This window comes from Bombina bombina, chromosome 6, assembly GCF_027579735.1.
Source record: "Bombina bombina isolate aBomBom1 chromosome 6, aBomBom1.pri, whole genome shotgun sequence".
Lineage (NCBI taxonomy): Eukaryota > Metazoa > Chordata > Amphibia > Anura > Bombinatoridae > Bombina > Bombina bombina.
The window spans coordinates 574,956,437-574,977,565 of NC_069504.1; the positions used below are offsets into that span (position 1 = coordinate 574,956,437).

The 21,129-nt window shown below is 33.2% G+C and overlaps 1 long non-coding RNA gene across 1 annotated transcript; it reads left to right on the forward strand.

Moving 5' to 3' along the window:
- The first annotated feature begins 1,644 nt into the window (after nt 1-1,644).
- Nucleotides 1,645-2,060, forward strand: LOC128665182 (uncharacterized). Its single transcript, XR_008403021.1, has 2 exons — nt 1,645-1,698; nt 1,786-2,060. It is a non-coding gene; the product is annotated as an uncharacterized LOC128665182 (long non-coding RNA).
- The last annotated feature ends 19,069 nt before the right edge of the window (nt 2,061-21,129 follow it).

Below are 21,129 nucleotides of genomic sequence, written 5' to 3' on the forward strand. Positions count from 1 at the left end.
TATACACATATAAACACAAATATATATGTATATGCTTATATACCTATATATTTATGTGTTAATATGCGTATATACACATATAAACACAAATATATATGTATATGCTTATATAACTATATATTTATGTGTTAATATGCGTATATACACATATAAACACAAATACATATGTATATGCTTATATAACTATATATTTATGTGTTAATATGCGTATATACACCTATAAACACAAATACATATGTATATGCTTATATAACTATATATTTATGTGTTAATATGCGTATATACACCTATAAACACAAATACATATGTATATGCTTATATAACTATATATTTATGTGTTAATATTCGTATATACACATATAAACACAAATATATATGTATATGCTTATATAACTATATATTTATGTGTTAATATGCGTATATACACATATAAACACAAATATATATGTATATGCTTATATAACTATATATTTATGTGTTAATATGCGTATATACACCTATAAACACAAATATATATGTATATGCTTATATAACTATATATTTATGTGTTAATATGCGTATATACACCTATAAACACAAATACATATGTATATGCTTATATAACTATATATTTATGTGTTAATATGCGTATATACACATATAAACACAAATATATATGCATATGCTTATATAACTATATATTTATGTGTTAACATGCGTATATACACCTATAAACACAAATACATATGTATATGCTTATATAACTATATATTTATGTGTTAACATGCGTATATACACATATAAACACAAATATATATCTATATGCTTATATAACTATATATTTATGTGTTAATATGCGTATATACACCTATAAACACAAATATATATGTATATGCTTATATAACTATATATTTATGTGTTAATATGCGCATATACACCTATAAACACAAATATATATGTATATGCTTATATAACTATATATTTATGTGTTAATATGCGTATATACACATATAAACACAAATATATATGTATATGCTTATATAACTATATATTTATGTGTTAATATGCGTATATACACATATAAACACAAATATATATGTATATGCTTATATAACTATATATTTATGTGTTAATATGCATATACACATATAAACACAAATATATATGTATATGCTTATATAACTATATATTTATGTGTTAATATGCGTATATACACATATAAACACAAATATATATGTATATGCTTATATAACTATATATTTATGTGTTAATATGCGTATATACACATATAAACACAAATATATATGTATATGCTTATATAACTATATATTTATGTGTTAATATGCGTATATACACATATAAACACAAATATATATGTATATGCTTATATAACTATATATTTATGTGTTAATATGCATATATACACATATAAACACAAATATTTATGCGTTGGTATTGCGAAAGCTCAATTTTTCCCTCCATTCGTAATCTAGGCCAAAATGGGACCTCCGTTTGGGCAAGCGACCAAGCTGGAAGCAGAGGATAGGAGCTTTGCATTTACTGCTGCAACAGCCAGTCTCTGGAGCCCCACAACACCTTTCCTTAGCCATAAGTATAGTGGCCTGGGTGCTCAGCAGCATCTATGCTCGGGTAGAGTCGTGTAGGGTGAAAATCAACTCCTCCACCACCATTTGAAGCACACAATGAGAACGCCAGCAGGTGTGAGGGACTGACTCCATTTTTTTAAAGTCTGTTTATTAAGTTATGTTAGAAGTTTTACTTATTTGTTTGCTTATTTCCCTCCAGTTCAAGGGACTGTTCCGGAATGTCATAGAACTACCTATCTTTCAAATCCTTAATTGTCTATACAGAAAAGATGACTGACTTTCAACCATCATTTGTAAACTTTATTATCAAAGATTGTGACACTAGAGGCAAGTATATTTTGTTGTTTGAGAAATTTGCACTGAGACTTGTTTAATTGTATTGCGTTTTCACATGATTTCCATATGCTTATGTTTAACAATTTGCTGGTTAATTGCTTTTCATCGCCAATAATAAAGTCAAAGTTATGGCTCGAATATGCCTGACTGTGAAAATGATTACCTGGAATCTAATACCCTGAGGGCTGATGTGGCTCTCCCAATGGAGACACATTTCACAGAGAGATAGTGTACACGCCTGATGCATGGAAGAAAGGTCTGCCAATCTCTATTCAGAGGATCTTAGATAAAGAAGGTAGATTTATCATTTTGAAAATAACCTTATATGAAAATACTTACTACCTATACAGGCCTAGATTACTAGTGGAGCTCAATATTGCGCTTTAGTGAGCGCGATATTTGTGCTCCACTCAGTAATCCCAGTGCACGTAAATGTGTAATGTTATTACAAGTCAGGCGCAATGCGAACGTGTCCTCTATGTAAAAGCACTTTCAGTTCCGTTTTTCTTTTTTTCCAAACTCCCCAAGTCCCCTCACTTTAACCCCTTATAACAGCTTTGTGCAGTTTAAAAAAAATGCTCATATTTTCATTTCATTTTTAAATAACTGTCCTCTTTATTTGGGGGGGGGACTTTTTTTAATTAACCAGAGTTCTGACCTCTGGTTAATTGTGCTAAGCACAAAGCGAGATGGCAAGCTCACAGGAGTATTAATCAGCCGCTTGTAATGGCTGGTTATTTAACATGTGCAGATGCTAATATCTGCATACTTCCCAACCGAGAGCAAAACCCGGAGTCCCCAAGTTCATATTGTCCCATATTACTGCTTAACAGTGATTACAAATTGCTGATTAAGATACTTGCTGATAGATTGGCGACTATTCTCCCATCTTTTGTCCTCGCGAGGGGTATTCAACAGGGGCTCCCGCTATCCCCCCTATTTTTTTACCTAGCATTAGAGACATTGGCCCAGCAATTGAGATAAGAAATGGAGAGCATACGGATTAGGGATAGTGAAGCAAACATGTTGCTATATACAGATAATATGCTCCTCTTTGTAAGAAACTCCCATACTGCTGTACCCAAAATAATGACAGGCATAGAAAATGTTGGCAGTTTCTCAGGACTGAAAATTAATATTGACACGTCAGAACTCTCAGATCTGGCAAAGTTTAGATCATCTGGCCCTATATCATGGATAGCGGAACTGTTATTATTGAGGGACGGAGAAGCAGATAATTATACTAAATTTGTTAACACTGTAATGTTATTGGCTAGGAGACTTATATTGTAATGCTGCCTAAGACACTACCAATGAATAAAGCTTTTAAGAATCAAATTTATAAACAAACTAGGTGATGAGCCTGCCCAGAGGGCAGTCTATGTTTAAAAAACATAGAGAAATGGCATATTCTTATCACTCATGTGTTTTTTTCTTTACCCCTGATTTTTGAAGTATATCTTATCCTGTTATTTTTTATAATAAAACTTACCACTATTTTTTCTAAGAGGTTCGCTGGATTTCTTTTCTGTTCTTGGATATGTTTAAAAAATACAAACCCCCAAGCTAAATTTACAAAATAAATAAAAAAAATAAAATTACAGAAAAAAATAAACAAAGCTATCCAAAATAAAAAATGTAAACCTAAACTTGTACCCCTATCAAAATACCCCCCAAAATAAAAACACCCCCTAATCTAATACTAAACTACTAACAGCTCTCTAAAGGCATAGCTCTAAGTTAAACAACTCATTTACATTAAAAAAAATTGCTAAATGCCCCTACAGTAAAACCCCTCACCCACCAAACCCCCCAAAATGAAAAACAGAACATTTAAAAAAACATAAACTACCCATTGCCCCAAAGGGGCATTTGTATGGGCATTGCCCTTAAAAGGGCATTCAGCTCTTTTACTGCCCTTTAAAAGACTATAAGCTCTTTTCCAGTCTAAAAACCACTAATCTAAAAAAAAAAGCCACCCCAAACAATAAAAATAAAGCCTAAGACTAAGCCCCAAATAGGTACTCACCGTTCCTGAAGTCCGGCAGAGAAGGTCTTCTTCCAGGCGGCTCCATCATCTTCTATCTTTAACCGGAACAAAGGCGGCAGATAATTATACTAAATTTGTTAACACTGTAATGTTATTGGCTAGGAGACTTATATTGAGGGAGATGGGGAGGTGGAAATGAGGCGCTAGAGATAGCACTAGGGGTTAAAAGTACTATGGATAAAGAGTGATATCTTACTATTATATTAGTGTGTATTTAGAGAGTTAAAGGCTTGTAGATGTTGAAATCACATCAGATTAGATAATTAGCGACAGGTGTAAAACATATAAAGGTCTTGTAAATGTAGAAATCACTAATGAACTAGTGACAAAATGTAAAACATAAATAAACAACAATTTATTACAAATGTAACCCTGTTAATAGAAAAGCACAAATCTTAGTGCTATAAAATGGGCATGTAAAATATACAATAAAAATTATAAAATACCTAAGTGTTACAACACTGATTCATAGATTCAAATTACTTTGATTAGCACAAAAAACAGTAGGTTTTCTGAGTGGGAACTTTTCTTAAGTATACCAACGGTTAAACCACAAAAACTGTTACAGAAGTTATATTAGCGGTGATACAATGGCCTCTATTTAACAAGGTCTGGTGGACCTGATCCGACAGTGCGGATCAGGTCCACCAGACCTCGCTGAATATGGAGAGCAATACGCTCTCCGTATTCAGCATTGCACCAGCAGCTCACAAGAGCTGCCGGTGGAACGCCTCCCCCTGCAGACTCACGGCCAATGTGCCGCCAGCAGGGGGGTGTCAATCAACTCAATCGTACTCGATCGGGTTGATTTCCGGTGATGTCTGTCCGCCTGCTCAGAGCAGCCGGACAGGTTATGGAGCAGCGGTCTTTGTGACCGCTGCTTCATAACTGCTGTTTCTGGCGAGTCTGAAGACTCGCCAGAAACATGGGCCATCAAGCTTCTTTCGGAGCTTGATATATAGGCCCCAATGTATCAGATAAAAGTCAATCCTTGCAATGATGCCGTTACGGATATATATCATGCAGTTACTTTCAAGTTATAATCCCATATGCAGCGATATTAGCTGTGTAGTGGAGTATTAGTGGCAAATATCAGATGACAACGGTATTGACGTTTGTAAATGAACAGGAATACTTGTAATTTTAAGTCAGTTCACTGAATATTCCATTTAAGTAAGGGTTATTAGTGTAAATGTTCTTACCCTTATTTGAAGATGAATCAAGCTAACCTTCTGCCAGATTACGAGTTTTGTCGGTAAAGACTTGTGGTGCTAACAAGCCTTTTTTTTCCAGCGCTCACTTAAGCCAACGCTGGTATTACAAGTTTTCTGAATGGCTGCGTTAGCCTCAGAAAAGTGAGAGTTGATCAAATTTAGCTCCACTTCTCACTGTAAATACCAGCGTTGCTTAAGGTAGCAGTAAGCTGGCTAAAACGTGCTCATGCACGATTTCCCCATAGGAAACAATGGGGCTGAGCTGGCTGAAAAAAAACCTAACACCTGCAAAAAAGCAGCGTTAGGTTTTTTTAAGGCGGGATTGTGTGGGTTTTAGAGTAGGGGTGTGTGGGTGGTGGGTTGTAATGTTGGGGGGGGTATTGTATTTCTTTTTTTTACAGGTAAAAGAGCTAATTACTTTGGGGCAATGCCCCGCAAAAGGCCCTTTTAAGGGCTATTTGTATTTTAGTGTAGGGTAGGGAATTTTATTATTTTGTTTTTTTTTAATTTTATTAGGGGGATTAGATTAGGTGTAATTAGTTAAAACTTCTTGTAATTTTTTTTTTTTTTCTGTAATTTAGTGTTTATTTTTTTTCGTAATTTAGTGTTTGTTTTTTTCGTAATTTAGTTTATTGTATTTCATTGTAATTAATTGTAGGTAGTTTAGGTAATTTATTTAATGATAGTGTAGTGTTAGGTGTAATTGTAACTTAGGTTAGGATTTATTTTACAGGTACTTTTTGTATTTATTTTAACTAGGAAGTTATTAAATAGTTAATAACTATTTAATAACTATTGTACCTAGTTAAAATAAATACAAACTTGCCTGTAAAATAAAAATAAACCCTAAGCTAGCTATAATGTAACTATTAGTTATATTGTAGCTATCTTATGGTTTATTTTACAGGTAAGTATTTAGTTTTAAATAGGAATAATTTATTTAATTGTAGTTATTTTTTATTTTTTTTATTTTAAATAATTTTTTTATTGAGGTTTTGCGATAGGAAAAACGTACAATGGTAGCCTTGTTACAATAAAGATAGGCGGATTATTATGCAATAAACATTGTTGTATATTGAACAAAAAAAAATAGAAAGAATCATAAATGAAAAAGAGACTTAACAATATATAACAACAAATAGGCTTCTAAAACCTCCATTTTCTAAATACAATAGCTTAGTTGGTTGGTTAGTTAGATGACTCCTCATGGGCTTTTCAAGCACTAGGGACTGAAAAAGCTTAAGGTAACCAAATTGGTAGCCACATATGGGCTTTCAAATATCCAACAACAATCAGCGGGTAAGCACCGCTCTAAACCTTAGTTATTGGACAAGAGTCATATATATGTTTACCCAGAGAGAGGAGGGGAAGGGGGTAAACAAGTAACTATAGAATAGACAATGTAATCTGTAGTCCCTAAGGATCACTGCCTCACTTATAAAACTAAGGGTACCTTGCAAATAAAAAGGGAAACTGCACACAAATAAATTCAAGGTTGTATGGACTGTATGTCTATCTTAAGGTCAAGAGCCTCATGCCAACAGTAGATGTATAAAGGAAAACTGGGCCGAAAATATAAACTAAGTTTAACTGACAGATGTCATTTCCATGTAAGCTATGTTGATATGCATTAGAGAGGATCATGCCTCATAGCATAAATTGGCTAAATCACCTAGCCTTCCATAATGTTGAGAGAGGGCATAGAATTATGTCGCTTACACCAGACTTACTTCATAATCTTGCATACGCAGGAATCAAAATATAGAATTATAGCTTAGTATGCATAATCTCAAAGCATTTCAATCTATAGAACCCTCATTTAAACAGAATTGGAAGGTGTCTAATAGCGGTATATATCTTTGAAATGAATATGGAAATAAAGTCTGTTGCATCTAGGTACACAACTATTAACCATACACCTATAAATCTGAAATTGAATATCTAAGCACTGGGAAGATTTAATATGGAAAAGAGCGTGGGATAGCTGGTGAGATTAGTTCAGAATTATGTGCCTGCCATCGATACTTATGGTAGAAGTAGTAAGCTGAGTATCACTAGGTTGCTATTACTAAATGGATATAAAGGAGAGACGTTGTGGTAGAAGATGAATGTAATCTTCAAAAAGTTTTTGGGAGATATAAATAAGTAAGGAAAGTTCCTCCCTAGTAGTTCCCAATTTATGCAAGTCACAACTCTCTATATTTTAGTGCTATAACCCTGCTCATAAAACTAAAGACATGTAGTGAAATATAGGGCATAATTCTCTCCAAAAACTAGAATATTTTGTGTGCTAAAGAGACTAAAATACTAAGACAGAAATGTAGGCTCTTTTATCCCACTAGAGACTAATTGAATAGATTGCAGAAGTCATAATGGCTCCTTCCTGTCTTTTATAAAAGAGTAGTCCCAAGGTGTAGTTAACTCAGAAGGTGCAGAACATTTGTGTAACATTAAATTATTACTTCAGGCATGTTATAAATATAAAGAGCACAAAGCAAATAAGGTGAATTAAACTATTAACTAGGACTTTCCATGTAATATCAAACTGAACTGATTCCCTTGGTAAAATAAAGGGTTAAGCGGAAAAGTGAGACAAACCACGTATTTAAGAGTAAAATTTACATAATGACCAGAATAGCGAGATTGTCCATGGGAAGATCTTGGCGAAAAGTCCCCTATCTCAACAGAGTGGATGGTAGCAAGTAAGTCAACCCCATAGCCAGGTATGAAATCAAAGAGTCAATCTTTACTCACAGCAAACTGCAAAGTACCTTGAAACAGTCCATATCGGGAAAGATTTGCCTAATTCCTCTATCTAAAAAGAGTGAGTGGTAGCAAGTAAGTCAATCAACCCCATAGCCAGATAAGAAATCCAAGGATCAAACTTTGCTCACGGCAAACTGCAAAGTACCTTGAGACAGTCCATATCAGGATAGATTTAGCCAATTCCTCTACGGGTGTGACTGCACCAGCTACTGATCAGAAAAGGGCTCACCATGGGGGGGACTGTGAAAAGGGTGCCATTAAGAGCGCTCCTGTGAGCGAATGTGAGCCGCCATGGAAGAAGACTGCAGGTGAGTGCAAAAAAGCAGAGTCGCATCTGACCCTGTTAGTGAGGAACCCACCGGAAAAATTAGGTCACCCGACATCACCGGAACCTTTGTTGAGATAATACCACACATCAGGTGCTTGGACACAGCCACAAACGCTTGAAGCCTCTTCTTCGCCGGTGTTATCCCAATCTCTAGAGAGGTATTATTAGATGCATCTTCCAGGCCTCTGCTACTATGGCATAAGCTATTAACATCATGCAGTTCCACAGGCGGTAACTCCCACAGAGCAGGAGTAGATAGTGTATACTCAGCTGCACTTAGAAGAGGTTGTGAGCAGCGATACTGAGGGTTATGGACAATGGTACTCGCTCTTTGTATATCCATAAACGGCTCCAAGTGGGGGCTAATTCTTATGACCAATTTTAGTTGCTCAAAATTATCGTTCATTTTCTGTGCTAACGCAACTAGGAGAGCCTGAAGTTCGTTATGCATTATCCTATCCATATTGAGAAGCGATTGTACCCCCCTCCTATTAGTAGTGAAATAGCTCTGCTTAACCCAGCAGGGGGGGTAAGTTGATGGCAAAAGGCAGCCGCTGTGCCTGCTCAGATAGCTTAGTGGACGGTTTCTTAGCTTCAGACTACACAAAATATATATATTGTTCAGTTCAGCTTTGCTTCTTGCATCTAATTCCTCATGAAAGTCTCCTGATTTCTCAGTTGGAAAGTGGTTAAATAGTTTATCAACTATACGAGGCCTAGAGCTTCTGAGTTTCACGTCTGGTCATGACGGCTGCTAGGACACGCCCCCAATTGTAGTTATTTTATTTAGATGTATTTAAATTATATTTAAATTAGGGGGATGTTAGGGTTAGGGTTAGACTTAGGTTTAGGGGTTAATAACTTTATTATAGTAGCGGCGACGTTGGGGGTGGCAGATTAGAGGTTATTAAAAATTACTAGTGTTTGCAAGGCGGGAGTGCAGCAGTTTAGGGGTTAATACATTTATTAAAGTGGCGGCGATGTCCGGTCAGCAGATTAGTGGTTAATAAATGTAAGTAGGTGTCGGCAATGTTAGGGCAGGCAGATTAGAGGTTATTAAAAATTACTAGTGTTTGCGAGGCGGGAGTGCGGCGGTTTAGGGGTTAATACATTTATTAAAGTAGCGGCGATGTCCGGTCGGCAGATTAGGGGTTAATAAGTGTAGTTAGGTTGCGGCGACGTTGGGGGTGGCAGATTAGGGGTTAATAACTATAATGTAGGTTGCGGCGATGTTAGGGGCAGCAGATTAGGGGTTCATAAGTATAATGTAGGTGGCGGCGATGTACGGTCAGCAGATTAGGGGTTCAAAATATTTATTATAGTGTTTGCGATGTGGGGGGGCCTCGGTTTAGGGGTTAATAGGTAGTTTATGGGTGTTAGTGTACTTTTGAGCACTTTAGTTAAGAGCTTTATGTTCTGGCGTTAGCCCATAAAACTCTTAACTACTGACTTTTAAATGTGGTAGAAGTCTTGCCAGGAGAGGGTCTACCGCTCACTTCTTCCAAGACTCGTAATACCGGCGTTAGGCAAATCCCATAGAAAAGATAGGATACGCAATTGACATAAGGGGATTTGCGGTAGCCTCGAGTCGCGGATGAAAAGTGAGCGGTAGACCTGTACCTGCCAAAACTTGTAATACCAGCGTTAGATAAAAAGCAGCGTTACGACCCCTTTACGCTGCTTTTTAAGACTAACGCAAAACTCGTAATCTCGCCGCTTATTTGCAGCGTTCTGCCTTATTCCCCAGCGCTTGCCGCATCTACTTACTCCGTATTTTTGGCAGCCTCTCAGGTGGGGGAGTTCCGGGAGGTCAATTGCCCTATGACCTGAGTCCCCATCTGGATCCTCTGTGCCCGTAAACGTAAGGGCAGACACCTCAAGCTGTAGTCTTTTTTTATGTACTTGCGCAAGTTATTCCTTAGAAGGTTCTTACTTGAAGTCTTTCCTGCACTTTAGTACTGAACGTACGCAGGAAATTTTCCAGTCTCCTTCACACTCCCATCGACATGTTTCGCCAGGTGAGAGGCCACCTGAGAGGCTGCCGGAAATACGGAGTAAGTAGATGCGTCAAGCGCTGGGGAATAAGGCAGAATGCTGCAAATAAGGTTAGCTGGATTCATCTTCAAATAAGGGTAAGAACATTTAAACTAATAACCCTTACTTAAATGGAATATTCAGTGAACTGACTTAAAATTACAAGTATTCCTGTTCATTTACAAACGCGAATACCGTTGTCATCTGATATTTGCCACTAATACTCCACTACACAGCTAATATCATTGCATATGGGATTATAACTTGAAAGTAACTGCATGATATATATCCGTAACGGCATCATTGCAAGGATTGACTTTTATCTGATACATCGTATCACTGCTAATATAACTTCTGTAACCGTTTTTGTGGTTTAACCGTTGGTATACTTTAGAAAAGTTCCCACTCAGAAAACCTACTGTTTTTTGTGCTAATCAAAGTAATTTGAATCTATGAATCAGTGTTGTAACACTTAGGTATTTTATAATTTTTATTGTATATTTTACATGCCCATTTTATAGCACTAAGATTTGTTCTTTTCTATTAACAGGGTTACATTTGTAATAAATTGTTGTTTATTTATGTTTTACATTTTGTCACTAGTTCATTAGTGATTTCTACATTTACAAGACCTTTATATGTTTTACACCTGTCGCTAATTATCTAATCTGATGTGATTTCAACATCTACAAGCCTTTAACTCTCTAAATACACACTAATATAATAGTAAGATATCACTCTTTATCCATAGTACTTTTAACCCCAAGTGCTATCTCTAGCGCCTCATTTCCACCTCCCCATCTCCCTCAATATAAGTCTCCTAGCCAATAACATTACAGTGTTAACAAATTTAGTATAATTATCTGCCGTCTTTGTTCCGGTTAAAGATAGAAGATGATGGAGTCGCCTGGAAGAAGACCTTCTCTGCCGGACTTCAGGAACGGTGAGTACCTATTTGGGGCTTAGTCTTAGGCTTTATTTTTATTGTTTGGGGTGGCTTTTTTTTTTAGATTAGTGGTTTTTAGACTGGAAAAGAGCTTATAGTCTTTTAAAGGGCAGTAAAAGAGCTGAATGCCCTTTTAAGGGCAATGCCCATACAAATGCCCCTTTGGGGCAATGGGTAGTTTATGTTTTTTTAAATGTTATGTTTTTCATTTTGGGGGGTTTGGTGGGTGAGGGGTTTTACTGTAGGGGCATTTAGCAATTTTTTAAATGTAAATGAGTTGTTTAACTTAGACCAATGCCCTTTTAAGAGCTGTTAGTAGTTTAGTAATGTAATAAATTGTTGTTTATTTATGTTTTACATCTTGTCACTAGTTCATTAGTGATTTCTACATTTACAAGACCGTTATATGTTTTACAACTGTTGCTAATTATCTAATCTGATGTGATTTCAACATCTACAAGCCTTTAACTCTCTAAATACACACTAATATAATATACTGTCAGAAAAAATGTGCAAAAATTGTACCTTTAGGGGTACAACAGCTTGTCACTGGGGCAGTACCCTCAAATGTACACCTGCTGTACCCTTTAAAATGGGTACAAATTGGTACCCTTGCAGATTGTACCTTTCAAAGGCAAATATGTACCTTTGGTGACTAGATTGGACCTCAGTCCTATGGTACCATATTGTACCCATAAAAAATGGTGCAAATCTGGCCTTTTAAGGGTACTGCCCCAGTGACAAGCCCTTTGTACCTCATGATGGCAAATTTGTACTCACTCAACACAGCATAATACAAACACTGTTTCATTAAATTTAGCATAGAACATTCAAATATGCATACTTTTTCATGAAGTATTACAATAGCTACAATGCAGCTTTAATAAAAAGTTTGTATACATAACTGTAGCAATTCAAAAGACTGATACAGAACCACCTGAAACAGCCAGGCTAAACAACCCATTCCAAAAGGAACTACTCAATATGTTTTGTATCACTCTGTACTAGACTCTAAAAACACCCCATTTAATTTAGGGTGACATGCCACATAAAACATATATATAGAAAACATATAGAAAACAACCTAATAATAAAATATAACTTTAACAAAAAGAAGGGGGATTCGGGAGAGGGATAAACGATAAAACTCACAGCCATACATTGAATTGTCACTCTATGCAAAATATATGCAAATGAGTCTATTTCCCTAGTACACACTTTGGTGATGAACCTGCTACCATTAGATGGAGCTGTGTTACACATGTCAAGGAACTTTCAACCAACAGATGGCGCTATGGCATGTTACACAATGTCCATGTATGTGACTGGGGAACGGTTACAATTTTATTGTATTTTTTAAAAAACTGGTTCTTAAATAGCTCTTGTTCACTTTCCAATTGACTTTTATCACTAAATTTGCTTTGTTCCCTTGGTGGTATTTTTGAAAAGCTAAACCTAGGTAGGCTCAAACTGATTTTTAAACCATTGAAAACCGCCTCTTAGCTCAGAGCATTTTGAAAGTTTTTCACAGTTAGACAGTACTAGTTCATTTGTGTCATATAGATAACAATATGCTCACTCCCATGTAGTTATTTAGGAGTCTGCACTGATTGGCTAAACTGCATTTCTGTCAAAAGCACTGAGATAAGGGGGCAATCTGCATAGGATTAGATACAAGGTAATCACAGAGATATACTGTAAAGTATATTAATAGAACTGTGTTGATTATGCAAAACTGGGGAATGGGTAATAAAGGGATTATCCATCTTTTTAAACAATAACAATTCTGGTGTAGACTGTCCCTTTAAGTATTTTTTTTGCTTTGCCCCCTTCTTGCATATTACCAACAACAATTGAACATAATTATTTTGCTGTACAACATGTATGTTGCATTCATTTTGGGTGACTGTCAGTTATATGAATATGAATAATTGAGCTGTACAAATGATATGGACTTGCAGGGTTTAGCAGCCTTGAACCACCCATCCCCCTCAACCTTTTAGTCACACAAGTGATTGTACCTTTTTGGGGGGATTAAATGGTACAGACATGGACCCTTTGACAGTTGGAAACATATTTGTACCTTATTTACAGCTAAATGGTACATATTAGTTCCTTAAGGTGTAATTATGATCCATAGAGGGTACAACCATAGCAGTTGTACCCTAAGTGTTCACAAACAGACCCCAACCGTACCCTTTTTTCTGACAGTGTAGTAAGATATCACTTTATCCATAGTACTTTTAACCCCTAGTGCTATCTCTAGTGCCTCATTTCCACCTCCCCATCTCCCTCAAATTATTCACTATCTAGGAAGAAGATAGTAGGAATTTGAGGCTTAGGGGCTATTAACTCTAGCGCTTTTTTATTTACCCCCCTTTTTTTCTAGGAGACATATTGTAATGCTGTCTAAGACACTACCAATGAATAAAGCTTTTAAGAATCAGATTTATAAACAAACTAGGTGATGAGCCTGCCCAGAGTGCAGTCTATGTTTAAAAAATATAAACCCCCAAGCTAAATTTACACACAAAAAAAAAAATTACAGAAAAAAATAAACAAAGCTATCCAAAATAAAAAATGTAAACCTAAACTTGTACCCCTATAAAAATGCCCCCCAAAATAAAAACACCCCCTAATCTAATACTAATCTACTAATGGAGAAGGTCTTCTTCCAGACGACTCCATCATCTTCTATCTTTATCCGGAACAAAGGCGGCGCGGAGCGGAGGTGTGGCGCGGAGCGGAGGTGTGGCGCAGAGGTGTGGATCAGTCTTCCCCGATGTGTGTATCCTCAGAGGCGGTCCTCGGCGGCGCGGAGGCTCCTCTCCATCCTAGGTCCGTTGTACACTGAAGATTGAATGCAAGGTACCGCAATGAATTTGGGGTACCTTGCATTACTATTGACTAAAATTTTGAAATCAGCCAATAGGATTAGAGCTACTGAAATCCTATTGGCTGTTCAAATCAGTCAATAATATTTTAGAAGCTCTCATCCTATTGGCTGATTTCAAAATTTCAGTCAATAAGAATGCAAGGTACCCGAATAAATATGGGGTACCTTGCATTTAATCTTCAGTGTGCGACAGACGATCACATGAAGAGGAGCCTCCACACCACCGGGGACCATCGCCGCCAAGGACCACCGCTTTTGAGGACCACTGCTGAGGATCCGTGCATCGGATTAGGGATTTAATGAACTTGAAAAATAGCTGATTTTTAAGGATTTTTTTATTTTGGGGGGTTTGGTGGGTGTTTTTTTTTACTGTTGGGGGGACTTAGTATTTTTAAATGTAAGATAGCTGTTTAACTTAGTGCAATGCCCTACAAAAGGCCCTTTTTTATTTTCATAAGGATTAGATATAATTTTTAAAAAAAATTTGATAATTTTGTTTATTTTTTCTGTAATGTTAGACTTTTTATTTTTTGCAATTTAATGTTAGGATTTTTTTATTTTAATTGTAATTTAGTAGTAATTGGGGTAATTTAGGGGGTGTTAGGTTAGGGGGCTTAGTAATTAAATTTGTTATTTGCGTTGTGGGTGGGTTTGCGGTATAGGGGATTATTAATTAGGTTTATTGTGATGTGGGAGTTTGGCGGTTTTAAGGGTTAATAGATTAATTAGGTTTATTGCAATGTGGGGGGTTGGCGGTTTAGGGGTTAATATTTTAATTATGCTATTTGCGGATTAGGGGTTGCGGTTTAGGTGTTTGTTAATAGTTTGTGTGGGAGGTTAGGTTTTTTTTCGTTATACTTTGTGCAGGTGATTACTTTTTCTTTTATTATTTCTTGCGGGTAATTACGTGTTTTTTTAGTTATTTTGTGCGGGCGGTTGCGTGTTTTTTTGTTTTAAGGCTTCAGGTTTGCCTACGCTGCATCCAGGTGGATTCTTTCGGCTGCGCGCACAGCCAACATTCTTTTGGCTGCCTCGCACAACCAACATTCCTTTGAGAATGCGTGCACAGCTAGGGACGGTGACGGACGCGTTACAAACGCGATTATAGTATAGATAAGGATAGAACAGGCGAATGTGAAAGGGGATATTCCCACCCACATAAAGTATTTTCCCTCAAATGTATTTATATGCGCGCTAACTACCCATTACAACACCATATAGTAGCACCCTTCTCTTCCTCTGAGTTTATAAGAGGAGCAATTACGTGGAAAGTGGGGTTTTCTGACAGACTAGGAAGATGGGGGAAGGCCATGCAATGCCCTAGGTTAGTGTTAATTAGTCTTATCCTGGAAATCTCCTTAGGCGGGTACTTTCTGCTGGAAACATTGAAGCACTTTAATTAAAATGTTTAATTGAAATTTGATTGTTTGAATTTTGTTTTAATATAAGAATGTTATATAGAAAAATTTAGCGCTTGATGCACTCAAAGTTGTTTCTATGTACATCGTTGATCATATACCACTGTGTCTTATTTATTTAAGGTGTGTTTTCAAATGTCAAAGCATCATAGTGTAAAATAATGCGACACGTTGTCTGTTTTATCTTTGTTGTATCATTGTTTCAAGCATGTTTTATAAATAAAGAGATTAAAAAATAAAATAACAAATATACATAAAATAGCTACGTTTTAATTAGAAATTTTGAATATTTGTACTGTATATGTATATAATTATATATATTTATGTGTTTATATACACATATTAACACATAAATATACTGTATATGTATATGCTTATATATATTTATGTGTTTATATACACATATTAACACATAAATATACTGTATATGTATATGCTTATATATATTTATGTGTTTATATACACATATTAACACATATACTGTATATGCTTATATATATTTATGTGTTTATATACACACATTAACACATAAATATACTGTATATGTATATAATTATATATATTTATGTGTTTATATACACATATTAACACATAAATATACTGTATATGTATATGCTTATATATATTTATGTGTTTATATACACATATTAACACATAAATATACTGTATATGTATATGCTTATATATATTTATGTGTTTATATACACATATTAACACATAAATATACTGTATATGTATATGCTTATATATATTTATGTGTTTATATACACATATTAACACATATACTGTATATGTATATGCTTATATATATTTATGTGTTTATATACACACATTAACACATAAATATACTGTATATGTATATAATTATATATATTTATGTGTTTATATACACACATTAACACATAAATATACTGTATATGTATATAATTATATATATTTATGTGTTTATATACACACATTAACACATAAATATACTGTATATGTATATAATTATATATATTTATGTGTTTATATACACACATTAACACATAAATATACTGTATATGTATATAATTATATATATTTATGTGTTTATATACACACATTAACACATAAATATACTGTATATTTATATAATTATATATATTTATGTGTTTATATACACACATTAACACATAAATATACTGTATATGTATATAATTATATATATTTATGTGTTTATATACACACATTAACACATAAATATACTGTATATGTATATGCTTATATATATTTATGTGTTTATATACACACATTAACACATAAATATACTGTATATGCTTATATATATTTATGTGTTTATATACACATATTAACACATAAATATACTGTATATGTATATGCTTATATATATTTATGTGTTTATATACACATATTAACATATAAATATACTGTATATGTATATAATTATATATATTTATGTGTTTATATACACATATTTGAACCAAGTAGCAGGATGAGGAAGAGGTTAATGTGGCTTCGAAATCACTCAGTGTGGTAGATAGTGGGTGATTATTCCATTAAGAACAACATATACAAAAAGCAAGTGATGAATGTTTTATAAAAAATGTTCCCTTTCAGCTGCGATGCTGCTCCTTATATGTGGATTCTAATTACTATTACTATCGAATGTCCACAATGACAGTGGGGAAATAAATCCCTGAATGCAACTATAGGAAACAGTACCTGCTTTACATTGCGGTCTATGGGAACTGTGTGTTCCCTGTAAATATATATGTATATGCTTATATATATTTATGTGTTTATATACACATATTAACACATAAATATACTGTATATGTATATGCTTATATATATTTATGTGTTTATATACACATATTAACACATAAATATACTGTATATGTATATGCTTATATATATTTATGTGTTTATATACACATATTAACACATATACTGTATATGTATATGCTTATATATATTTATGTGTTTATATACACACATTAACACATAAATATACTGTATATGTATATAATTATATATATTTATGTGTTTATATACACATATTAACACATAAATATACTGTATATGTATATAATTATATATATTTATGTGTTTATATACACATATTAACACATAAATATACTGTATATGTATATGCTTATATATATTTATGTGTTTATATACACATATTAACACATAAATATACTGTATATGTATATGCTTATATATATTTATGTGTTTATATACACATATTAACACATAAATATACTGTATATGTATATGCTTATATATATTTATGTGTTTATATACACACATTAACACATAAATATACTGTATATGTATATGCTTATATATATTTATGTGTTTATATACACACATTAACACATAAATATACTGTATATGTATATAATTATATATATTTATGTGTTTATATACACATATTAACACATAAATATACTGTATATGTATATGCTTATATATATTTATGTGTTTATATACACATATTAACACATAAATATACTGTATATGTATATGCTTATATATATTTATGTGTTTATATACACATATTAACACATATACTGTATATGTATATGCTTATATATATTTATGTGTTTATATACACACATTAACACATAAATATACTGTATATGTATATAATTATATATATTTATGTGTTTATATACACATATTAACACATAAATATACTGTATATGTATATAATTATATATATTTATGTGTTTATATACACATATTAACACATAAATATACTGTATATGTATATGCTTATATATATTTATGTGTTTATATACACATATTAACACATAAATATACTGTATATGTATATGCTTATATATATTTATGTGTTTATATACACATATTAACACATAAATATACTGTATATGTATATGCTTATATATATTTATGTGTTTATATACACACATTAACACATAAATATACTGTATATGTATATGCTTATATATATTTATGTGTTTATATACACACATTAACACATAAATATACTGTATATGTATATAATTATATATATTTATGTGTTTATATACACATATTAACACATAAATATACTGTATATGTATATGCTTATATATATTTATGTGTTTATATACACATATTAACACATAAATATACTGTATATGTATATGCTTATATATATTTATGTGTTTATATACACATATTAACACATATACTGTATATGCTTATATATATTTATGTGTTTATATACACACATTAACACATAAATATACTGTATATGTATATAATTATATATATTTATGTGTTTATATACACATATTAACACATAAATATACTGTATATGTATATGCTTATATATATTTATGTGTTTATATACACATATTAACACATAAATATACTGTATATGTATATGCTTATATATATTTATGTGTTTATATACACATATTAACACATAAATATACTGTATATGTATATGCTTATATATATTTATGTGTTTATATACACATATTAACACATATACTGTATATGTATATGCTTATATATATTTATGTGTTTATATACACACATTAACACATAAATATACTGTATATGTATATAATTATATATATTTATGTGTTTATATACACACATTAACACATAAATATACTGTATATGTATATAATTATATATATTTATGTGTTTATATACACACATTAACACATAAATATACTGTATATGTATATAATTATATATATTTATGTGTTTATATACACACATTAACACATAAATATACTGTATATTTATATAATTATATATATTTATGTGTTTATATACACACATTAACACATAAATATACTGTATATGTATATAATTATATATATTTATGTGTTTATATACACACATTAACACATAAATATACTGTATATGTATATGCTTATATATATTTATGTGTTTATATACACACATTAACACATAAATATACTGTATATGCTTATATATATTTATGTGTTTATATACACATATTAACACATAAATATACTGTATATGTATATGCTTATATATATTTATGTGTTTATATACACATATTAACATATAAATATACTGTATATGTATATAATTATATATATTTATGTGTTTATATACACATATTTGAACCAAGTAGCAGGATGAGGAAGAGGTTAATGTGGCTTCGAAATCACTCAGTGTGGTAGATAGTGGGTGATTATTCCATTAAGAACAACATATACAAAAAGCAAGTGATGAATGTTTTATAAAAAATGTTCCCTTTCAGCTGCGATGCTGCTCCTTATATGTGGATTCTAATTACTATTACTATCGAATGTCCACAATGACAGTGGGGAAATAAATCCCTGAATGCAACTATAGGAAACAGTACCTGCTAAAAAATGATATGTCTATGTTTGGAAGCCGGCTCAGCGCACTCACCGATCTGTCCTCTCGAAGTCCAGGCTCCGTTACAGATACTGTCAGTCGACCGCCCCGCACCTCAACTGCTGCTTGCCTTTCCTTTGTTCTCCAGTCGTCCCTACGAAGGCCAGGCTTCGTCACAGTGGGTCCCGGTAAAGAAACGCTGCACCGATGTGCAGCCGCTAGCTTCTCTGGAGCCGTCAAACCGGAAATGACCACAATACTCTGTGAACCAATGGGGGAGCTGGAAGCAGGAGGTGCGTCCGTGGGCTTGTGCGTCTGGGCCAATGCAAGTATCCAAATCTCAATGCTGTGAATTATCTCACCAAAAAAGCCGACTCCACGGCTTGCCACTTAGGAAGTGTTGCTGCTCGTAAGGGCATTAGACATCCAACCCAAAAAGAAAGAACAATGAGCAGCAACGATAAAGTAAAATAAAACATAGCTTTTATTGATGCAAAAGCATTAAAAAGTTCATGGAGGTGCAAAGATACAAGTGAAGTAAGACAGTATACGCGTTTCGGCGTTGTGCCGCAATCACTACTGCTAAAGAACACTCTATGAGCTTAACTTAAAAAGGGTGTGTAAACCCCCTATTGGTTAAAACATATTCAAATAAGGATACTCCTTTATGACATCACACAATTGTATCTAATGAGACACTGAACCTGTCAGAATAATTGTCTAACACAACAAACAATAATAAGATCAACCCTAGTTCCTAAAGCTCATATATGACTATATATATATATACACACAACCATCCTGTTGCAATAACGGACATTAATTAATGAAAAGATGTATAGAACAAAAATGAGCAAAATAGACATCAGTCCTACATCTACAAATCTTGATAGATTATGTTATAATAAAAAACAGATGAATAGGGCCCATAATTAATGATGCTACAGCTTAAAGTAGACATACATAAATATGTATATATAAATATCCATGTTGAATATTAAATATGAAAATAAGCCATAGCAACAAAAGTATAAATTGGGCAATCGTTATCTATTGCATACATGGTATGTGTATATTATGAGGGGTTAAAGCTGGATATAATAGAACCAAAACCCTTTGGTATATAGATAGTAAAATGAGATAAAGATATAATAATACCACTAAAAGAGGAATACTATGCAGACAGCAAACCTAGGTATATGGTATATGGGATA